Genomic DNA, 9,227 nt, shown 5'->3' on the forward strand with positions numbered 1-9,227 from the left:
GAGTCGAGGGATGTATTGGGTTGTAGGTTTATGGACTCGACGAGTTGGTAGAACAACTCGACGAGTCAAGTCAAATGGAGGTTGACTTTGACCGTTGACTTTGACCAAGTTTGATTAGGGTTGACTTTTGGATTATTATGGTCTAAAAGTTGTTTGGGTATTGATAGTTCGGGAAGCCGAAGGGTCAACAGTTTAGAAGTGTCGGTTAGCAGTCAGAACCGTTCAACGAATCTTCAGCAGTGCGAGGTGAGTCTCCTCACTGTATGCATGGGTCTACGGCCACAATGTCGGCCCATTATGTTCATGTTTATGTTTATGCTTATATATAGAAGGAAGACCCAGGGGTTAGCCCTAGGCACTTATTGATATATGATCCGGGTTACGACCTGATGTTGGGCGAGGCCCGAGGGATGTTAGGATGCTAGAGGTCTTTGTGATTCTTGCATATGTCGGTATGATAGGATCCGGACCGAGGGTCCGATGTCGGGGTAAGCCCGAAGTACGTTAGATAACAGTATGTTTCCGGGCCGGGGGTCCGATGTTGGGGTATTCCCGAGGAAGATTCTTATGTAGTGCGTTAAATTATACTTCTTGTCTTCGTGATACTTGTATATGCCTGGTAGGGAGGTGAGTGTGGGCGAGGTCCCGTATCTCATCACTAGCTGAGTATGGATGGGGTTCCATATCTCGATATTAGTAGAACAGGGGTGAGGCCCGTGGTAGGAAGGATGTGAGTGTGGGCGGGGGCCCGTATCTCACTACTAGTAGGAGTGTGGACGGGGTTCCACTACTTCAGTAGCAGACCAGGGGTGGGGCCCAAGTTAGGAAAGGCCTTAAATCAGGGTATGGTTAGGGAATGTTTATGTATGTTATTTGACCGTATGTAAGTGTTTGGCGGGCGAGGCCCAGAGACAGGCAGGGCCTAAGGGAAACAGATCTATATAGCGAGCAGGGTTTGATGCCAGGTGGGACCTGATGCCAGGTGGGGCTTGATCACGGACGAGGTCCGATGGCGGGCGAGGCCCAATGCAGCGGGCGGGGGCCTAATATGTGATTATATGCTCACAGTTGTATATGGCATGTTTGTATCAGTAGATATGTATGGTATGTCGTAGGTTGGGGAACTCACTAAGCTTCGTGCTTACGGTTTTCAGTTTTGGTTTTAGGTACTTCCGATAGCGGAAAGAAGAGCTCGGGATAATCGCATAGCACACACCAAGAAGTTTAGCCTGGGATGTTTACTCTGATAAAATAAATAAGTGTTTTGGGAAAAATACTCTGATTTTTCATATAACCCTTTTTAGTATGTTTGAAATGATTTAATGCTATGGTTAGTAATGTTTTTAGAAGAAATTTTTGGTCATGATTTTTGGGATGTTACAATGTTCAAGAGAAACAAGGAAAAGCAATGAAACCATGCTCGAGGAGCTTGCTTGAGACCATACAAATATCGTTGAAGGAGGAACACATGATTACATTTTTCCGGATCTTGAAAACCAGGAGGTTGATGTATGTACACTGTTTCTTGAAGATGTCCGTGTAGGAAAGCATTTTTGACATCAAGTTGTTTAATGGGCCATTTATTTGTAGTACCAAGGCTAAGAACAATGCGGAATGTGGTTGGTTTAACCACAGGGATGAAAGTTTCATCACAGTGTATGCCAGATTTTTAAATACGACCATTAGCAACGAGCCGAGCTTTATAACGTGAGAGGGTTCCATCAACATTGTATTTCTTCTTGAATAACCAAATACAGTTTATAATATTTGCTCCCATAGGCTGAGGAACAAGAACCCATGTATTATTAGCAACAAGAGCATTATATTCATCCTGCATAGCCTGTGATGGTCCTTAAAGGCTTGAGAGTAAGAGCGAGGGAGAGGAGATTCATACTCAACATGGAGATTTAGTTTTTGATGGGCTTAGTGATGCCAAGTTTGGATCTAGTGATAATTTTGTGAGTTATGGGAGGAGGAGGGGCAGGGGTTGAGTTTGAGGAGTATCAGGCGAAGAAGGTGAAGAGGGAGGAGACGGAACCGATGGCACTATCAAGGAGGAAGAGCCAGCATCAAAATGAGTGGTAGGGGAGGAGGGAGTGGGGTCAATAGGTGGAGGAGTTTGAAGAGAAGGGGATGTGAGAAATTTGGTAGAGAATATATTTGGAGAGTCATAGGAATCAAGAAACGAATAGGAAGGGGGTTGGTTAGGTGTCATGGAACCGAAAGGGAAGATAGATTCATCAAAAACAACATGACGAGAGATTATGATTTGCATGGTGGATAAGTTTAAGCAGCGAAAACCATGATGGTTGGATGGATATCCAAGGAAAACACATAGAGTGGTTTTTGGGGCAAGCTTGTGAGGAGTAGGTATATGAGGATTGTTGGATTAGTGTCTAAGTCTGTAACTATATTTGGTAAGTACTTGACCCGGTTATGCATGGTCCTTTTGGGTTGCCTTCACCATAGCAACTTGACAGGATGATTTGTTAAGAGAGAAGAGATATTATTGTTAATATATTATGAGAATGATATATTAAAAGAATAATATTGTTATTTAATTAATGTAAGTCATATATTAATAAAGAATTAATTTGGTGACTTAAAGAGGTTAATTGAATAAAGGGGCATAAACTGTCAAATGTGTGATAGTTGTGTTTTGGGCTATGTATCCTTATAGATGATGGGGTGGACGAAATTTAAGGTTTGGGAACCTTAAATTCGTCCAAGCCTAGAATCTAGAAGGATCTTGGATTGCTTAGGGCCTAAGTTATTCAATTAGGGTTAAAGGTGGAACCCTAGTATCCCATAATATAAATAGATCCCTAGGGTGAGGGAAATCGGCACTCATGCAAGGCAAGGAACCCTAGGGCCGATTTCTCACCCTCTCCCCTCTCTCACAAGATCATTCTCTTGCTACTTGGTGTTTGTAAGCCATTAGAGGAGTGACAATTGTGACTCTAAGCTCCAAGAAGAAGAAGTACCAAGCAAGTAATCTAAGGCATTGTTCTAGATCAAATTTCATATGATTTGATTCAATTGTTTACATTAGATCTAGTATTGTAAGTCTTGGATTCAATGCATGTTCAGTTAGAGAAACCTAGATCCAAGCATTATGGTTTGCATGTGCCCATAGGAAAGTTCTTATGGCTCAAACCCATCAGTGGTATCAGAGCTTTGATTGATTTCTATTGAATTGATGCATTGGTTAATTACTTGTTGCTTGAAAAATTCGATTTTTAGTCTTCTGCCTGTTGAACTCGGTGAATTCCACTATGGGCTCAGCGAGTAGCTCTAACTCGGCGAGTCCATAGTGGGAACTCGGCGAGTTCGAGCGTCAGAAAGAGGGAGTTTCGGGATTTCTTGTTGTTTTTCTTGAGGAAACTTGCCTTAACTGTTTTGGGTCATTAAAATCCGATTTTAACCATATATATGAGTATATTCTTGACCAAACCAAAGATAATTACCAATTAGTTGAATAATAATTTCCTTTTGTGATAATAATTCATTATTTGAATTGAATTGGTTAATTATTTTGCAAGTAATATTGAATAAGATCAAATTGAGATAATTTAATTGTTGATTTATATTATTTGCCTTTTGATCCTTATGTTTTAAAAAGTTCAAAATTTGTCCTCAAGTTTTGAAATTTAAGTTTTGTGATTAAAAGTTTAATTTGAATAATTTAAATTTCAAACCCTAGAATTTTACAAGTTTAAAATTCAACCCTATACTATTATATGATTACAAGCTTAATATATATATATATATATATATATATATATATATATATATATATATATATGAGTTAAAATATGTTAGTCTTACCGTTAGTAGGCCTCATTCACAAAGTCGGTCTATAAGGTGGGTATAAGGTTGCTACCTATAAAATGGCGCTTAATGGGTGTACACTCACACCCACTGCTTGGTTGACCGGTGGAGGGTCGTTAGCCGAACGGGTAGGATAGGGCAACTCTCTCTCCTCATTAATAAGTATAATGAATCTATAAGGTAACTAAACTATTTTATAAAATTCCCAATCTTAGTTACTTTAGGAAAAGTGAATTGATGCAATCCCATGAAATTACACTTTGCACCCTTGTTTAGATGTTAGTGGAGCGTGTGTCGTTAACCGGCACACTGATTGGTTCTAAGCAAAGGTGGCAAAGGGTGATTCAATGTTTGTCATAGTTTGATGGAGCGTGTGTGGTTTACCGTCACATCGAATAGGTGATTGTAACAATGAAGGCACCATGTAGATTTGCATGGTTATTCACACCCGCTTTGTGATCCTCGGTATCCCAGTCACAAACTAGAGGGGCATATCGAGATTTAAACATGCCATTGAAAAGTTCAATGAATCTCAAAAAAATCTAGGAATTCTCAATACATTTAAAACTTAAAGCTTATGTTTTTCATGGTGAAGAATTAGTGAATCGTCATTCACTTACCTCCAAATTATTTGCATGTTGGATTACGGTATCCCTTTTCTAATGTGTAAATAAAGTTGTTGGGTCCTAGCCCTAAATTTCCATTTTGGGTGTTAATTAGGGACTTAACTCTAATCAACTTTGTTTCTTTCTATTTGTAGATGTCTAACTCAAACAACACTGCTGCTAGCTCATTCACGCTAATGAGCCTTTGTCAAAAGGTGACTTTCGATGGATCGAACTTTAGCGAATGGATAAGATACATTCGCACGATCACGCGTTATGAGGACAAGGAGTATGTTCTCGATGATAAGCTCAAGAAGATCAATCCAGAAACCGCCACTCCCGAAGAAATGGCTGTGTTTGAGGCACATGAGCGTGATGCAACGAAAGTCCATTGCATCATGATAGCCACTATGAAATCCGAATTCCAAAAGTCCTATGAGGACATGTATCCTTATGAGATGCATCTAGACTTGATGGATTGATACCACCAAAGCGCGAGGCAAGATCGCTATGAGATCATAACGAATATAATCACTGCTAAAATGGGAAGTGGAGAATCCCTTACCATGCACTTGCAAAAGATGCAAAGGTATGTCGATCGTCTTCGCAAGTTGACTTTCAACTTTGGGGAAGATTTGGCTATCGACATTGTTCTCCACTCCTTGACCTCATGCTACAACCAATTTAGGATGACCTACCACATGAACAAGGAAGAGGTCACCCTAAGCAAACTCCAAGGGCTCCTAAGGACTACTGAGAGCAATCTTAAGGATAAGTCTGTTGCACCATCTCCCAATCCGTCTACTGCTCCTGTTTTGGCTATTGGACAGGGAAGGGGCAAGAAGAGGAAGGCTTCTTTAAAGAACCACCACAAGGGAAAGTCCCAAAATGGTTCCTCTTCTAGTGGGACCGAGGTTGATCCTGCTAAGCCCAACCCCAACCCAAAGGAGGCAGAGTGCCATCATTGTCACAAAATAAGGCATTGGAAGAGAAGCTGCCCGGAATATCTGCAAGCCATCAAGGATGGAAAGATCAAGCCATCTTTTGCAGGTATATACACAATTAAATCTAATAATTCATCCCATACTATTTCTTGGGTTCTTGATACAGGGTGTGGTTACCACATTTGTTATGATTTGCAGGGACTAGGAAGAAGTAGAGATGTGGAGCTCGGAAGAATAAATCTAATCATGGGGAACAGAAGATCGTCGCCTATTACCAAGATTGGAGTGTACTCTTTGGTGCTTAGGAATGGATTGAATTTAGATTTAAATAATTGTTCCTACTCACCAGATATGGAAAGAAACATCATTTCTTTTCATGGTTTGTTTAAACAAGGATTTAGATATTCGTTTAATAATGAGAATGGTTCTATTTATGCTTATCTAAATGGTGTTTTATATTTTGAAGCAATGCCTTGTAATGGAATTTATGAAACTGCTATGGTTGTAGATAACCTAGGAAATAATGTGTTGTGTATCGATTCTTCCAATAGTGTGGATAAAGCATCTTTGTGGCATTGTCGTCTTGGACACGTCAACAAGAAGCGCATAGCCCAACTCCAAAAGGATGGAGTGTTGGAGTCATTCGACCTTAGGGAAGATGACACGTGTGAATCTTGTTTACTTGGAAAGATGACCAAGTCAGCCTTCACTGGCACTTGTGAAAGGGGTGAGGGTTTATTGGATCTCATACACACCGACGTATGTGGGCCCTTTAGATCCACCACAAAGGATAGGAACCGCTTCTACGTGACTTTCACCGATGATTATAGTAGATATGGGTATATTTACTTAATCAAGCACAAGTCAAACACGTTTGAAAAGTTCAAAGAATTCAAACATGAATTGGAGAATCAATTGGGCAGGAAAATCAAGATGCTTCGATCCGATCGAGGAGGAGAGTATCTAAGTCTTGAATTCCACGACTATCCCAAGGAATGCAGAATAATTTCGCAATTGACGCCACCTAGGACACCGCAGTTGAATGGTGTGGCAGAAAGGCGTAATCGAACCCTGTTAGACATGGTTCGTTCTATGATGAGTCGTGCTTCACTACCTATCTCATTCTGGGGGTATGCCTTAGAGACTGCCGCTCATGTCCTTAACCGAGTCCCTACAAAGAAGGTTGCCAAAACACCTCACGAGATGTGGACAGGGAAAGCTCCCTCGTTGGCACATATCAAGGTTTGGAGCTGTGAGGTTTTTGTAAGACGAGAAGCTCACGAAAAGCTCGAACCTCGAAGTGAGAGATGTATTTTCATCGGCTACCCGCAGAAATCCTTTGGATATCTCTTCAATAGACCGAGTGACAATGTTGTCTTCGTTGCAAGGAGAGGGGTTTTCCGAGAGAGAGAACTCATAAGCCAAGGAGACGGTGGGAGGCAAATCGAGCTTGAAGAGATTCAAGAATCGATAGATGAAGGAACCTCTACCGCTGGCACTCAACCCGAGGAGGAAACTCTGGTTGAACCGATTGACGAATCCTTACCTCTTAGACGTTCCGAAAGAGTTAGAGTTCAACCCCAGTTTTATGGTTTTCATATTACTACCGAAGGGGACACGTATATTAGTGATGGTACACTAATTGTAACGCCCGTAGATCAGGGCTAGTCAATTTAGAGACGATAAGCGTCAAAAATGACTTTTTGATAGAAGATTATTTAGGATGAATAATCCTAACTAAGTTGTAGTATATTTTACAAGGATTCCGTACATATAAAGAACGCCAAAATCCGAGTTATAATGAAGAAGTTATGACTTGTTGAAGTTTCGCGATAGAACCGGCACAACGCTGAATGACGTAAAAAGTGAATTTACGTTAGACTGATATTTAGCCTTAGCGATCTAAACAAGAATCAAAGATCTCGTTGTTAGTAGTGAAACGACGAAAAGTTAGGCAAGAACGGACGTCAAACGAAGAAGTTATGAATTTATAACGAAATTTTCTGTCCCGACCTACTAAAAATAAATAATAAAAATAAAAGTCAAAATTAGCCGACGGAGTCTAAAGGAAAGTCGTAGAGCATAGTCTCACATATGCGTGGATATAAAGAACGTCGAAAACGGAGTTCGTATGAAGAAGATATGAATTTTCGAAGTTTATTAAATAATTAATAATTAAATTTAATTATTAAATCCCGGTATTATCCGAAGACGAGTCATCAGACTCATCCGAAGTACGCCCCGCGTACAGCGAAGCATGACGACCTTCGCACTCGAGTTCTTCGGATGACACATGCAGTGACGTTTCGGACGCGTACGCCCCGCGTACTCCGAGGCTTCAGCCTCCTATAAATAGGATGCGAGGGCAGCCGGCTCAATTGCTATTTTTCTCTCTTCTCTCTCCCGTTTTGCATCGTTTTGCGTGCCCGAAGTGTCCCGAAGCCCCGGTATCAATCCCAAGTCCCGAAGCAAGATCCAAAGCCCCGAGAATCCCGAAGAGCGTGATTCCCGAGCCGAAGCTCTGCCCGCGAGAAGTTCAATTTTTGTGAAGATCTTCCAGATCTGCGGAGATATACTACTTCTACAAGCCGTAGTGCTGTCTGATCATCTTCTGATCAAGTGAGTGTATACTACGTTTCATAAACACGATAATAATACAAGTATGGTTTGAGTGTATTAAGTATATTGTTGTTTATATGCGTGAGTGTGTAGTTACTTTCTTCTAACACATAAATATGAAGTATTTGCTATGAAATACGTGCTATGTGTTTATATATTATTTGTCTATTTGAGATGGGCGTGGAATTGATGTTTTATACAAGTGTTAAATGATTTAAAATGTGTAAGTATTTATATCTACGAAAATGTTGGGTAGAACTTGGGTAGATGGGATAGTTGGTGACTATGGAGTTAGCGCCTATTGTATAAACCTTGGCGACGATGTGACTTCGTGCCTATTTGATGAACCTTGGTGACTAAGGAGTTAGCGCTTGTTGAGTAAACCTTGGCGACTATGGAGTTAGAGCTTGTTGAGTAAACCTTGGCGACTATGGAGTTAGCGCTTGTTGAGTAAACCTTGGCGACTATGGAGTTAGCGCTTGTTGAGTAAACCTTGGCGACTATGGAGTTAGCGCTTGTTGAGTAAGCCTTGGCGACTATGGAGTTAGCGCTTGTTAAGTGAACCTTGGTGACTATGGAGTTAGCACCTGATAGCTATGGATTTAGTACTTGATAAATAAACTTTGGCAGCAATGGATTTCGTGCCAATTCCTTAGGAATAAATGAATGAAGGATAGTTGGTTCTTAGGGTAAAACCTTAAGAAGATAATGGGGATGGGTAATTGGGTTGATTGTTTGCTGATTAAATATAATAATTATATTATTGTGGGTTGAAAACCCTATATGATCACCAGGCTCCCAAGCCTGACCGACTCAGTTTTCTTTTCATTACAGGTAATGGCACAAGGGTATTAGTTGGTGGACTTGACGAGAGATTTTGGATTATAGATCAGTAGTTATAAATAACTATTGTAAGATCTATTTTATATTGTTTATGCTTTTGGTCTGTAACGAACATGACATCCCGAGGTTTTATTATTTAATGAAAATACATTCTCTTTGAGAAATGTTTTGATAAATGGTTATCATATTTTATTTTGGGAAGAAATTCCGCAACCGTTTTCTTTAAACGATCACTCTGATTTATAAAACAAAGCATAAACAAATCGGTCTTTTCTGGCCGTGAAATTGGGGATGTCACAGTTGGTATCAGAGCATTAGTTTAAGCGAACTAGGAATATGGATTTATTTCTAGACTTAAACTTAGAATGCTAAGTAATGATTGTGA

Source organism: Lactuca sativa, chromosome 9 (assembly GCF_002870075.4).
Source record: "Lactuca sativa cultivar Salinas chromosome 9, Lsat_Salinas_v11, whole genome shotgun sequence".
Lineage (NCBI taxonomy): Eukaryota > Viridiplantae > Streptophyta > Magnoliopsida > Asterales > Asteraceae > Lactuca > Lactuca sativa.